Here is a 15,037-nt window from a genome sequence, read left to right as displayed (position 1 = left end):
TATATATATATATATAAAAGAATATGTAAAAAGAATATGTAAACAATGTTCTAAAGCTTTCTACATGCACTGCTTCATCTGCTGTGAAGTTTTGCATGTGCATCAAAAGCACATGGTGTCTGGCTGTGCTTTGTATGAGCACATGTTGCATTACAGACTCTGAGGTTTGCTTACAAATAACACATTTCTGAAGAAACTGAGGATCAGATTACAGAATGCTGTATTACTCTCATGTATATGTTCCCACTCATTAGAAGCAAATGTTTCTACAGTTTGGAAAGCTGTGTGTTACATACCTTATGGAGCCTGAAGTAATGAAGGAGGCCTCTCTTACAACTCTGGTCCCAAAACCCCTGAATAGCAGAAAAGGAGAGTCAGGGCACAGAGAGGCACGAGTGCTGGAAGACTGCAGACTGAAATGCTGGTCCTGATGACAATTTTCAGGAAGAGAGCAACACAGGAGATGCACTTCTGGAATGCAGTGTTGGCAGGATCAAGATCAGGTGCAAGCTGAGTCGAAGCCGACAGCAGACAGAATCATAGTCGAGAACAGGCCGGGGTCAGATCCGTGCAGACAGCATAGTACCGACACAGCAGACGAAGAGCAAAGTCAGGAACAAAGAAGATAAGCAGCATGGTCAAGACGAGCCGGGTCGGTAACTGGAAACAATGGTCAGGATACAGGATCTTGGAAGCAAACAGCTGACGATTACTCAGCACCGAGCATCAGGGTGTCACAGTTTAAATAACCCATCTGGCACCAGAAATTGTAGCACACATGGATGCGTGCACACCGGTGAGCGCACATGCATGCATTCATGCAGAGGCCTATGCCCAGGCCTGGCTCTGTGAACTATAACATGCGCATGTGCAGATGCTTGATGCTTGTGCAGCGCCACTGGCAAATGCTTCTCGACCGACTTCTTCACATTGTGCATGCACTGAAGTTTTCTGCATATTGACATGCTTGTGAAACTACAAAAACTGTGTTTTGATTTATGCCCCACACAAACATCTGGTTTCTGCATAACTTGTGTCTGCACATAGTAAAAGCTACACTGTTCACATTTGCAGCAACATTTTCAAGCAAATATGAGCATTCACTAGAGATAGACCCCCAAGGATGAAGTTGATTTTCAACAGATAGAAATATTTGCTAGACCCAAATACACAGTTGAATCTTCCTTAAAACTTAAAGAGAATTATAAAACAAACCATGCAAAAATGACACATAATTAGGAATGCACCAATACCATTTTTTCAAGACTGAGTACGAGTACTTTTACTTTTTCTCAAGTACTCACTGATACCAATGCCTTTTTTTTAGTGTTATGTAACAGTTTTTCTAAAACAATACAGACTAATGATTTTTAGGACAGTGGTGGAGCACCACGGCCCAGTCACAGCTGTAACCTCTGCGACCCTGGTAGTTCTGCCACCGGTTACAAGCAGTAGAGGGACTTCAAATCTTAGCAGTACATTATACAGCAATATAGAATACCATCAGCTATAGAGGACTACAAATCCCAGCAATACATTATACAGCAATGCAGAATGCATACAGCTATAAAGGACTACAGAGCCCAACAATACATTATACAGCATTGCACAATACGTAATACAGCATTGCAGAATACCATCACCTATAGAGAACTACAAATCCCAACAATACATTATACAGCAATGCAGAATACCACCAGTGATAGAGGACTACAAATCCCAGCAATACATTATACAGCAATGCAGAATAATATGAAGCTACATACTCTGTGTTGCTCACCAGGGCTATGCAGCGTCTCAGGAGGCTGTGCAGTCCAGTTGTAATGACAGATCAGCGTCCCCACATGACCTGGGGACACTGATCTGTCATTAAACAATAACAACTGGGCAGAGTCGGGCGTGAAGTCTAGAAGACTCTAGCAGGTGCTGGCCAAAAGGAAACAGTTGGGTAGAGCTAGCTGTCACTGCTAGCTCTGCCCAGTTGTTTTTTCAATTTTCTTTCAAAGATATTTTTTTTACATTTTACTATTTGTTTACATTTTTAAAATCATTGTTCTACTTTTCCCCCTTCCTTTTCACTTATTTGCTATTCTGTTCGGTACCACGGGGGTACCAAGCAGAATAGCCGAGCCGAATGCCGTGATCTCACGGTTTGCTTTGCCCAGTTGTAATGACAGATCAGCGTCCCCACATGACCTGGGGACACTGATCTGTCATTAAACAATAACAACTGAGCAGAGTCGGGCGTGAAGTCTAGAAGACTCTAGCAGGTGCTGGCCAAAAGGAAACAGTTGGGTAGAGCTAACTGTCAACGCTAGCTCTGCCCAGTTGTTTTTTTAATTGTCTTTCAAATATATTTTTTATATTTTTAAAATAATTTTTCTACTTTTTTTTCCCTTCCTTTTCACTTATTTTCTATTCTGTTCGGTACCACGGGGGTACCAAGCAGAATAGCCGAGCTCGGCAGCATTCGGCTATTCACTCACCGTCATTCGACCCCTATGAGAATAGGGACGAACGGCAGTAAGTGAGCTGCCAGAGCTTCGTCTCAGCTGATCCTGATGTTGGATCAGCTGAGTCAAAGTCCCTCTGCACTTCGGCTCAGCCAAACATGCAGAGCATGTTCGGCTGACCGAAGGCAGCCGATGTACAGTTGATTTCAGCCGACGTACGGCTGCAATCAGCCGTACTGAGCCGGAGTAAATAGCCAAAAGTTGTACGGCTCTGTTCACTTAGGCTTGGTTATTCACTCGGCTGCCTTCGGCGCCTTTGTGAATAACCCTTCATGTCTCTATATTTGCAACAAAGTCCAAGTTGTCCCTTGTCAATAGAGCTGTCAGCTCACAAAACTTGTTGCCTAAATTAAGAACATTAGTGCAGATGATGTGACAAACTCTGCTATGTACTGTCGGATTTTTAGTACAAGAATCGTTTCTCCATTAACTACCCCATTAGCCAAGTCTTCAGAAGCACAAATCCTTACATTTGTTTTTACCTGATGGGGACAGAAATGTTCTTTATCAATTACACCCCAATTTCTCAGTTTAAATACATATCCAAAAAACTCCTGAATTCCATACTGAGTAGCTCAGTACCCTTGTGTGAAGGAAGCAGGCCATCCCTTTTGGACAGCTCAGTATCAGACAACTTTCAAACATCATGATTAACATAACCATAACCTTCACCTTTACATCATTCTTTTAATTAAACATTGAATTGCAATGCAAAAGACTTTCACTTTGTGTGCATTATAGACAAGTAAAACCTCTGAAAAAGAAAGGGTACAGCTACCTTGTAAAGATCCTGGCCCAAGCTCTAAAAATCATTCTGTATAGAAAGCATATAATTCTGGGACAAATCATTGATGCCGAGGTGTACAACAACATTGCAATTACATTCTTGACAAGCTTTCTGTCACTTTCTTTAAAATGCACCTTACCTTTCCTGACAGTTGCACCAGGTAAACACCTAATTTCTTGACATGGTTAAAAATAAACTGGGAGTCCTATTAATCCTTGCTCATTATATCTGCTTCATAGTCCAAAAAACATTTAAACCTCAAGCAAAAAATGATTACAGCCCATTAAAGATGGGCTGCCCCAAAGTGGTTACTAACAGGACTAGAAACTGTAAGTATTCCCATACACATACACAATTCCTTTATTTCATTTAAATAAGCCACCAAATGTAACACCGCTTCTTTTCCCATAAAAGAGATGACAACATTGTCCCCAGCCACACACACAGCGTCCCACAGTCACTTACACCTCTCGCAACCACATAAAAGCCCTATCATACATTCAAAAGTTCATAAAAATATCATAATTGCTTTCAATCTATGGAGGCTGATTATAAAATGGGCATAGTGTGTGTGGCTGGTGACAACATTGTCAACTCTTTTATTGGGGAAAGGAGCAGTGTTACATTTGGTGACTTATTTAATTGAAATAAAGGAATTGTGTATGTGAATAATTACGCCTTCTAGTCCTGTTAGTAACCACTTTGGGGCCCCCTTGATGGGCTACACTCGTTTTTTGCTTAAACACCTAACATCTTTTGACACTTCCACACCATTTACTAAAGAAATGTCTTTTACAGTTAAACCACCAACAAGAATGAGACTTTCGGGTTTTTTGGGTATTGGAAACCACCTCCTCCAATGATGAAGGAGCACAACAAGGCATAAAAGTACAAGTACATGACCGGCAGGGAACTTATTAATACTGGCCTTATGAAGTTCAATGATTGCCCAGAGATTGAACAGGAACTGGAAATCAACATTTAAATTAGTAGTTCAGGACCTTAGCATTCCACCTATGGAAGAACTTGGTATGCTGATCACACACCTGTGTTAAGAGGCTTCACACTGAGCACATCCATGAACCAGACAAAGGCCTTAATCTCCCTTTGCAGAGATTAGCTCCACATATTTTGCAATAGTTGCGCAACTAAAACTTATTTTTTGCAGGCTAGCAGGTAAGTGTGCTGGGAATTTTTTGTAACATGTTTGTAATGTGGTAATCCCTTGAATGTGCACCTTACTTTAAAAGTTAGTTAAAATGTATTTCCTGTCAGCTCCATGGCAGCACACGAATGGGTTAATCCCTCCCTCCTCCCCTAATCAGGATCGTAACTCATAAAAGCTGAAAGAGTCCCCTGGCTTGCCGTTCTTTTTTTTCCTCCTATATGTCAGGATTCGAGCACGGTGCCTATCTAGCAGGGATAAAGTTCTTGCTGTCCGCCTTCTTCTACCTCCTTTAGTTGGCGAAGTCCCTGTGAGCCCTTTCCTAAATGGTGCAGGTCCATGGGAGCCCCGCTGGTGAACCTCGGGGACCTGGCTAACAAGGTATAAGTACACTGCTGTTGCTCATTATGGGTGGAGGAGATATTCCTACTTGGTCTGGGCGCCTAAAGGAGCCCATGCACCTTACAATTATCTGGAGATTTTTTGTCTTTCAGCAGAAAACGTTTGTCTGTTTGGATGTCAATTGACAGGTTAATGGCGTGGTTGTACAATGAAAATCTCTAGATGCAAACTGCACATGCTCAAACGAAAGTTTGTCCTTTTGATCAATATAAATAAGCTAGGTGGTGATGCTGACAAGCGTTATTTGTGAACTGCATTGGTCTGTGCATGATGGGTTAGTTGTAAGGAAATTGTATGAAGGTGTGATGTCTGCACAACAAACGTTTTACAATGGTTGTAAGTTGTATGGCCACCTTTACATATGTGATTGTGTGGTGCTGCTAATGCCTAAGCTGACTCTTGTAGGTATTTACCTGAAACACCCATTAGCTTGCTTTCAGGTGCTTTAACCCCGCAGGTGCTTGCTGAGTGCAGGCTGCTGCCACTTGTAGCTCTGCTACTAAATCTTTTAACTGGATCTTACAGAAAGGTGTTTGCTAACTCTGTCCGCTTCATCTTGTGCCCTAACTCTTGGGTCCTTTCAGGGTGAGTATTTTGCTGTCACCTGTGGTTCCCCAGCGTTGGTAATGTTTAAAATGTAACTTATGGATCTGTGTTCGGTCCGTCCAGGTCCGGCTCGCGCCATGTTCAGGAGCGCAGTGAGTCCTCTGCGTCTAGTTGAGGGAGATCATCGTCTCCAGAGCAAGACACTTGTCGTTCCGACAGAAGATTTTGCAACCGGTTTCTGTCTGTAAATCAGCGGATTCTCTCAGCGCATCCTGGGGCCCTCCCACCATCCTCAGCCCCTTTGGGGGCTAATTGGGCATATACCAGTATGGCCTTATCGGAGAAAACAACGTGTGAATCATGTTGTCAGAGGCCACTAGAGACAAGGAGGCAGGTATATGCAGGTTATTTATTTACTGCAGAAAGTCTTTCAGGATACCCTCAGGAAATGTTTCTTCTGCATAGGGTCAGTCCTTAAACCAGCCTACTGTAGATCCAGCTTAGGAGTCTAGTCCGGACCCTTCTAGAGCTGGCCGCAGTCGGGAGTCCTCCGAACCCCATTCTGATTCTCCCTCTTCAGATGAAGAATGTACCCAGGATGAATGGAGTCAGGTGGATGGGAAGTATTCCTTTGGATATAGATTCTCTAAACTGTATCCTTTTAAGAAAGAGGAAGTTAGATTCGCCTGTGGTTAATGCCGCCTTAATGAGGCTGGCTAGGCATGTCCTACTGCTCCTTGGTGACGCTGTTACCTTTAAGGATGTCTTGGGCAGATTTGGATCTTAAAAAGATCTATCTCTTGGCCGGTGGGGCCTGCAAACCTGCAGTTGCTATGGCAGTACCTTCCAAGGCCCTGAAGGCTTGGGTGGGCAGCGCTGAAGCAGCAGTTTCGGAGAATCTTAGTAAATCTAAGATCTTAGACGGCTTAAAGAATATCAGATTGTCTTCTACATTCTGCACCGAGGTTCGGTTGATGTTACATTTTAGCCAGCGTTTTGTTGGCCGCAGTGGCGGGCAGAAGGGCTCTGTGGCTCAGACCGTGGGTGGCAGATCCCACATCCAAGCAGGGATGTTGTAATTTCATTTGGGGGTCAGTTGCTACTCTGCAACCAACTAGACATCCCAACAGCTAAGGCCACTGGAGGTAAGGCATACGGTGCAGTCTCTCTTCCCCAGAAGAGGTTCCGGGCACAAAGCTGTGCAATCCCGGGTGCCCTATCGTACCTTCTACTGTTAGTGTCTCATTGTCTTCAGATTGGCGGGTCCATGATGTCAATGATTCCTGCAGCCCAGTGGGCCCAATGGCGAACTTGTTTCTTTCAGACCGGGTTCTTGCGGCAGTGGAAGCCGGAAAGTCTCGACCACCTCATTTGGATCTCTCCCCAATGCGGAGCAGCCTGGGGTGGTGGTTCATGGACTGCAACTGACTAGGCTGTCAGTCTCTCCTCCTTACCACGTGGACCGTGAATTCCTCAGCTACAAGAGAATGGGGTTGGGGTGCCGTCTGTCTGAGCGAGGGTGCTCAGGGTCACTGGTCCTTCCTGCAGTGGGGGTTTGTCTCCAATGTCCTGGAGCTGAGTGCAGTGTTTCAGGCGCTATTGGCCTTCCAGCGATTTATCCTGGGGAAGTCAGTTTTGATGAAAATCGACAATACCTCAGCGCTGGCTTGTATCAGGAGACAAGGGGGTGCACGCAGTCGTGCCCTGCTTCAAGAAGTCTCTCCTGTTATTATCTGGGCTCAGGTCCATCTTCACTTATTGGCAGTGTACATGTCGGGTCCCCTCAATCACCAAGCAGATTATCTATCCAGAGTTCCTCTGGACAACGACGAGTGTTGTCTCCTCGGTTAAGTATTTCAGGACACGGTGTCCTGGGGCTTAGCTCCAGAAGTAGACCTATTTTTGTCCAGAACAAACACCAAAGTCGCGAAGTTTTTCTCGAAGTTTCCATGTGTACAAGCGGTGGCGATGGACGCCCTGATAGCAGAGTGGACATTCAGACGGCTTGCGCCTTCCCGCCAGTGCCTTTTTCATACTACAATTTCTGAGGAGACTCTGGAGAGAATAGGTGGCTGTCCTGGCAGTGATTCCAAACCGGCCCAAGGGGCCTTGGTATCCTCTCCTCTGCCGGATGGGTATCCAGCCTCCACTATTCTTACCGCCATTGACCGATCTTCTTTCACGGTCCGATCCTTCACCCAGCACCTGTGAAACTTTGCCTAGCAGCATGGATATTGAGAGGCGGAGACTTCTCACATTGGGTTGCTCAGATAGGGTAGTCAATACTCTTCTTCATTCTAGGAAGCCCAGTACTACTCGTCCTCGCATTAAACGCTGCCTTTCTAGTTGCTATCACCTCCACCAGACGGGTTTTGGAGTTGGCCGCTCTTGAGTTTAAAAAACACTTCTTCACTTTCCTGGCAGATGGAGTGATTCTAGTTCCCATGCTGAGGTTCATTCCCAAGGTTGTGACTGACTTTCACATACACCAAGAAATTGTATTGCCAACCTTCAAGTCGGATGATGGGGGACAGATTAGCCGCTTGGATGTAGGTAATACGCTAAAGGCGTATATTTTGGCCACGGAAAAGCTCAGGTCTACGGGTCATCTCTATCGTTACAGCAGGTGCCAGGAAGGATGCTACAGCATCCAGTTGGCTCATAGAATCCTTGATAGGGAAGGCGATGTCGTTAGCATATGAAGCCGAGCACATGACTGTCCCAAGTGGGGTGTCTGCTAATTTCCACTAGGAGTCTGGCCACATCATGGGCTGCACCCAATCGTGTTTCCTTGGAGACTGTGTGTAAAGCGGCCACATGGTCTTCTCTGCACACGTTCATGACACACTACTATGTAGATCCAGCTGCCTTAACTAAAGTTGAATTCGGCCGTTGGGTATTTCTTCTACCATGAGTTGTGATTTAAATATTTTCAAGCATACCCACCCCTGTTTTTGGCTAGTTAATTCCCATTCGTGTGCTGCCATGGAGCTGACAGGAAAACAGGAAAATTGTATTTCATACTTACCGTAATTTTCCTTTGCTGTCCAGCTCCATGGCAGCACAAGGCCCACCCATATAGTAGTCGAGTAACGGAACGGCAAGCCAGGAGACTCTTTCAGCTTTTATGAGTTACGATCCTGATTAGGGGAGGAGGGAGGGATTAACCCATTCGTGTGCTGCCATGCAGCTGGACAGGAAAGGAAAATTACAGTAAGTATGAAATACAATTTTCCTGTTTTGTGTGGTTGCCATATTTATTCTGAGGGATTTGGTATAGGGACACTCTTGGGGCCTCAGGTGCCATTGTACTGTGCTGGGCTTCTGGTGTATCCCTGTGCCTTTAAGGAAGATTGGGCTACCTCCAGGCATACTTGCACTCAATTTATTAATTGCTATATATGCTCCAAGATGGATGTTCTCCTATATTAGAGTTAGGACCACACTATGCAGAGGAGCCTTGCTGTGGCAGTGTGGCCTCCACATATTTTGCAAAAGTTGTGCAACTAAAACCTCTGTTTGTAACACAAATTTTTAGACTAATTTTAATTTGTTCCCCCTTAGTCAGTTAATCACCAACTCCATTGTGGGGGACAACTTCAGTTTGTTACTTCTTGGACCAAAAGACCAAAATAGCACTCCATGGCAGTCAATATCTTCAGGGGGAATTAGGAATGCATGCATTAGAGGTGGTAATATTGGCTATTATTAATGTCCAGTATTATAAATGATTGTCTCATTAATTAAGATTGTCTCATTAATTACAAACCTCCAAATATAGGGGAGGAGGGGGAGGCTTATCTACAGTCCGAAATAGAAATAGCTGGGAGGGAGGGCAATGTAGTCGTGATGGGCGACTTCAATTACCCAGATATAAATTGGGTTAATGGTACCTCAGGTTCGACAAAGGCGGGACGATTTCTGAACATGTTGCGAGACAATTTTATGGACCAGATGGTTGAGGTTCCAACTAGGAAAAATGCCATCCTAGATTTAATCATTACTAATGCAGAGTTAGTTAAGGATATTATAATTGGGGAGACAATGGGTAATAGTGATCACAATGTGATAACTTTCACTATTGTATATAGGAAAGGGAAGGGCGCTAGAAGGACAAGAACCCTACATTTCAGAAGGGCTAACTTTGATAAACTGCGCCACCTAGTGGAGGACATCAAATGGGAAAATCTATTTCACAAACTGAACTCGGACCAAAAGTGGGAATGTGTTAAGAACACTTTACATATTGCCATTGACAAGTGTATACTGTTGGGTAATACAAGTAAAAGATCACAAACAAAGCCTATATGGCTAAATAAAAATGTAATGCATCACATAAAAGAAAAGCAAGTGGCATTTATAAAATATAAGATGGAGGGGACGGCATTGGCGTTCCATAACTACAAAGAATGTAATAAAAGATGTAAACTAGTAATACGAGCAGCTAAAATAGAGTGTGAAAAGCATATTGCCACAGTTAGTAAAAAAAAATATATATTTTACCAATACATAAACAGTAAAAAAGGGAGAAAGGAGCAGATAGGCCCAATAAAAGCAGGATGTTAATCGCAAATGACAAGGAGAGGGCAGAGGCGCTGAACACTTTTTTCTCCTCAGTATACACTCAGGAAGGAAACGGGTTTGACGTCCATGATAAAACACATAGTTCATCACAAAATATACCTCAGTGGTTGACGGAAACCGGGATATACGAGAAAGACTTAATCTACTTAATGCAAATAAAGCATTGGGACCAAATCACCTGCACCCCAAGATACTTAAGGAACTAAGCGAGGTTATAACAAGACCATTATTCCTCTTTTTTAAGGACTCTCTAATGACTGGTAGAGTTCCAAGTGACTGGCGGAGGGCTACAGTAGTTCCAATATTCAAAAAAGGGGCAAGATGCCAACCTGGGAATTAAAGACCAGTTAGTCTTACATCGGTAGTTTATAAACTGTTAGAGGGGATGATTAAGGACTATTTGATAGAATTTGTTCAGGCTAAAGGCATAGTTAGTGATAACCAGCATGGGTTCAGGAAAGACCGTTCCTGTCAGACCAACCTGCTAACTTTTTACGAGGGGGTAAGTAGAAATCTGGATGGAGGGAGGTCTGTGGATGTGGTATATCTGGATTTCGCAAAAGCTTTTGATACGGTACCTCATAAACGCTTCCTATACAAGTTGAGGTCTATGGGCATAGCTGGAAGGGTGTGTACATGGATAGAGAACTGGCTAAAGGAACGGGAAGAGAGAGTATCAATAAATGGTGTCCTTTCAGGCTGGGCTAGTGTCATTAGCGGTGTGTCCCAGGGTTCTGTGCTGGGACCCATGCTATTCAACCTGTTTATTAACGACATCGGGGAAGGTGTAAAAAGGGATATCTCAGTGTTTGCTGACGCTACCAAAATTGGGAGGGTAATAGAAATGGACCAACATAGTATAACATTGCAGGAGGACCTGGATAAAATAGGGGAGTGGGCAACTATATGGCAGATGAGGTTTAATGTCGATAAATGCACAGTTATGCACTTTGGTATTAAAAGCAAGCAAATGGGTTACACAATTATGGATATGCCGCTAGGGAAGTCGGAAATGGAGAATGATTTGGTGGTCATTGTAAACCATAAACTGAATAATAGATTACAGTGCCAGGTTGCTGTAAGCAAAGCTAGTAGAATCCTGTCCTGCATCAAGAAGGGAATGTTTTGCAGGGACAAGTCTATAATTTTGCCACTTTACACATCACTGGTTCGGCCTCATCTGGAGTATGCAGTCCAGTTTTGGGCACCAGTACACAGAGGGGATGTCCTTGAGCTGGAGAGAGTCCAGCGAAGGACAATCAAACTCATCAAGGGATGGAGGACCAGAACTATGAGACAAGGGGATATGATTTTCATGTACAAGATGTTCAATGGTGACAGCAACATTAGCAATAAACTCTTTAAGATTAATTCCGTAACAAAGACTAGAGGCCACCACCTAAAATTGGTAGAAAAAAAATTCCAACAAAAGGGGAGAAGGTGGTTATTCTCAGTTCGAGCGGTTAGGATCTGGAACTCTCTGCCACAAGCAGTGATTTCAGCAAATAGTGTGGAATCATTCAAGAAGCTTTTGGACGATTTCCTGAGAAACCGTAAAGTACAGGGGTAGAGGTACTCTTAAGAACGAGATGACTCAGGGACCTATAAAAACACACACACACAATAGGTTGGACTTGATGTCTTTATTCAACCTCAAATACTATGTAACTATGTATGTAAGCTGAATCACTTCATTGAGGGTATTCCCATGCAACAAAGAAGCCCCAGACAAACAGGGAGGTCCTAACTGAAATCCAGTAGATAGCGGTAAGGGTGCCACACCTATGTTGTTAGAGAAGTCCAGAATACTTATTTATGGAAAATAAACAAGATCGGAAAGCCAACACATTTTGGGAGCTCACACATTACCCATTCATCAGGACTTGTAAGTAAAGTCACTTCAGGAATGTCTGGACTCAAAAGGGTAAAATTATTTTTTGATAAAATATCAAAGGTGGGGGGCGTGTCCTAACCATGGCGGCGTGAGGTGCTCGTTCAGAGAGCTCCGCGGCTTCAGCGTATCATCGGCACACTTACCTCTACCTAACTCCCGCTGACACCCCGGGTTTCAGCATGTCTAAACGCCGGAAGGACGGGGGATCTAAAACTCAGGTCTCGGATGCCTCCATGCAGCAGTTTTTCTCTCCGAGAAATGCGGGCCCGGTGGAGCGTGGCAGATCCAAGATTGCGCCGGCCTCATCCACGAGGGCTCAGTCCCACAACACACGCCGACGGGGCTCCCCATCTCCGGATACCTCCCGGGCTGGATCCGCTTCCCCTGAGCTCCCCGGTCTGGACCCCCACGACGACGGTGAAGAGGGGACGGATGACCTGCCCAATGACATGCCAGACGGGTTCCGGGCCTTGCTACGTTACCTCCCCACCAAGCAGGACTTCGAGTCCATGGTGTCCAGGGTTGAGGCGGCCTTGCGAAAGGACCTACGTGAAGTGAAGCGGGAGGTGAGAGGACTGGCTGCGACAGTGGCGGAGGTCTCGGCATCCTGCTCCACGATGGACTCAAGGATTGCGGCGCTTGAATCGGCGGCCCAAAGGCCAGATCCCCGCCTTACTGACCTGCAGCTCCATATGGAGGACATGGAGGATAGGGGCGACGCAACAACCTGCGCCTCCGTGGCATTCCAGAATCCACTGGAGCCCCAGACCTGCGCCCGACCGTACAAGCAATCTTTGCATCCCTACTCGACAATGTGGACCCTGGTACCATCATCCTGGATCGGGTACATAGAGCCGCTGGGCCTAGACTGACCAACTCTACCAACCCGCGTGATGTGCTATGTCGGGTCCATTACTTCACCACGAAAGAGGAGATCCTCAGAGCAGCTTGGCGACGTAGACCCGTGGAGTTCGATGGAGTGCAGATTCAAATCCTCCCGGATCTATCTCGCAACACCCTCAGGCGTCGAGCAATCCTTCGCCCGGTCCTTGATCTAATACGCAGCACGGGGGCGACATACCGATGGGGTTTCCCGTTTCATCTAATCGTCAAGAAGGGTGAGTCCACTTACGTGCTCCGCTCCCCGAAAGATATCCCGGGCCTGGGCGGCTTCCTGCATGTGGATGTCCCACCTCCTGACGACTGGCTGGCTTACATCATGGAGGGACCCCGGAGACCACCTACTACCCAGCGCAGGGCCCGCTCCAGATCTGGCTCCTCACGCCCGGACCGCCGACGCATGGAGAGTAGTGGAGATCCCAGGACATCGGTGGAGGCCTAACCTACTATGGATGCCCTGACCTACTGGACGTTCCGGTATTGGCTTTATTGTTCATTCATTTATTTTTCTCTTGGTTTTTTATGGGCCTCGTACTGATGGGTCTGAACCTCCGCGCTCCCCTCGGTCCTCTCCCACTTCAGGGGCTAGTGTATCGACGAGACCACTGGGGATCACATACCCTCCTGGTACCGCGTTACCGAGGACTACCATCTCTCTACCCAGACGTTGATTCAGGGATCTACTCCGGATTCACTCCACTGTAAGGTGATGGGGCATTCTGATCCCAGGGGGGGGGGTGGATTTCCCTTAACGGGTCGGCTACAATCGAGGCCCTGGAAGATCCTCATCAGTATGGACCTGTACCACCAGAGCTGGAGACGTTCTCTTTTCCTGACATTTCTCAAGCTGGGGTGGATCGATTAAGATGGAAGGGCGCAACGGGTTCTCACCGCTAGGGCAGACAGTGGCCAGATTACTGGGACGATGCGCCCCCATCTTACGCGGGGTTTACGTTTATGTTTATGCTCACTTTGCCTTTTAAGGGATGAGATAATATAGTAACAAGGGTATTAGCTATGGATGGGTGGTTTCTGCAGTGGCCCTTTTAGGAGGGACTGTGCCTCGGAGGCAACATTTGCGGCCCTGAGGGGGAGTCTCTCACCCCTGGTGAGGGGGGGGTGAAAATCGAATCCCAGATGGTTACCCTAGTGAACGTGTACCTCCCTAACATGGGACAGATCTCTTTCTTGGAAAGAGTGTTGACATTGGTGGATGACTTCAAGGAGGGGGTGTTGCTCATAGGTGGGGATCTTAATCTCCTGCTAAACCCACTGATGGATTCCTCCTGATCGGCCTCCCACCTCTCCAGAGCGGCATTGCGCCGCCTCAAAAAGTGCCTTCATCTTCATCAGCTCGCTGACGTGTGGCGAATCCACCACCCGTCAGACAGAGACTACTCCTTTTTTTCTACAGCCAGACAAACGTATACGCGCATCGATTACTTCCTCGTACACCATTCTGTGTTGCCACTGGTGTCTCGCTCCGCCATTGACAATATCTCCCTGTCTGATCATGCAGCAATCTCGATAGTGGTGGATCTGGGTACGACTGGGACACAAGCATGGCGCTGGCGTTTGAACGAGACCTTAATACAGGATCAGGCCTTAGCTGGAGAAATTGAGGATGACCTGCGCCTGTATTTCGCTCTCAATGCCCCCTCCGAGTGCTCCCCGTACTCGATATGGGAGGCCCATAAGACATATATCAGGGGCACCCTGATTAAGCTGGGCACACGGGTCAAACGCCAGCGTCTCCAACAGCTCTCCTCCTTGCTGACACAGATCCACCAACTTGAGATCCAACACAAACGGTCCTTGGACCCGGCTGTGCTCTCCCAATTGACGGCTTTACAGGAATCCTTGCGCTCTTTATGCATACAAAAGGCTAAAGCAACGCTGGCGAAATGCAGGAGACACTTCTATGAATACAGCAATCATTGTAGCAGATCTATGGCCCATGCTCTCCGTCACCAACGCTCTAAAACGTTCATCCCAGCCATTAAATCGAGCACAGGGTCCATGCTGCACTTATCTGAAGCGATTGCCGACCGGTTTCGCGACTTCTACTCTGCCCTTTATAACCTCCCACAACCCGGCTCAGAAATGAGGGCGTCTCAGCGGCTATCCCGCACTCAAGCTTACCTGGATTCCTCGGGCATGCCCTCCCTCCCTAGTGAAGTGGTTAGCGCTTTAGAACTCCCGATTACGGCTTCACCCTGATGTACTGTTCTGGTCATGCCCATTAT

This window comes from Nanorana parkeri, unplaced genomic scaffold, assembly GCF_000935625.1.
Source record: "Nanorana parkeri isolate BGI_ZX_2015 unplaced genomic scaffold, ASM93562v1 scaffold105, whole genome shotgun sequence".
Classification (NCBI taxonomy): Eukaryota; Metazoa; Chordata; class Amphibia; order Anura; family Dicroglossidae; genus Nanorana; species Nanorana parkeri.
The sequence above is the reverse complement of the archived record's forward strand: the minus strand, read 5'-3'. Positions refer to the sequence as shown.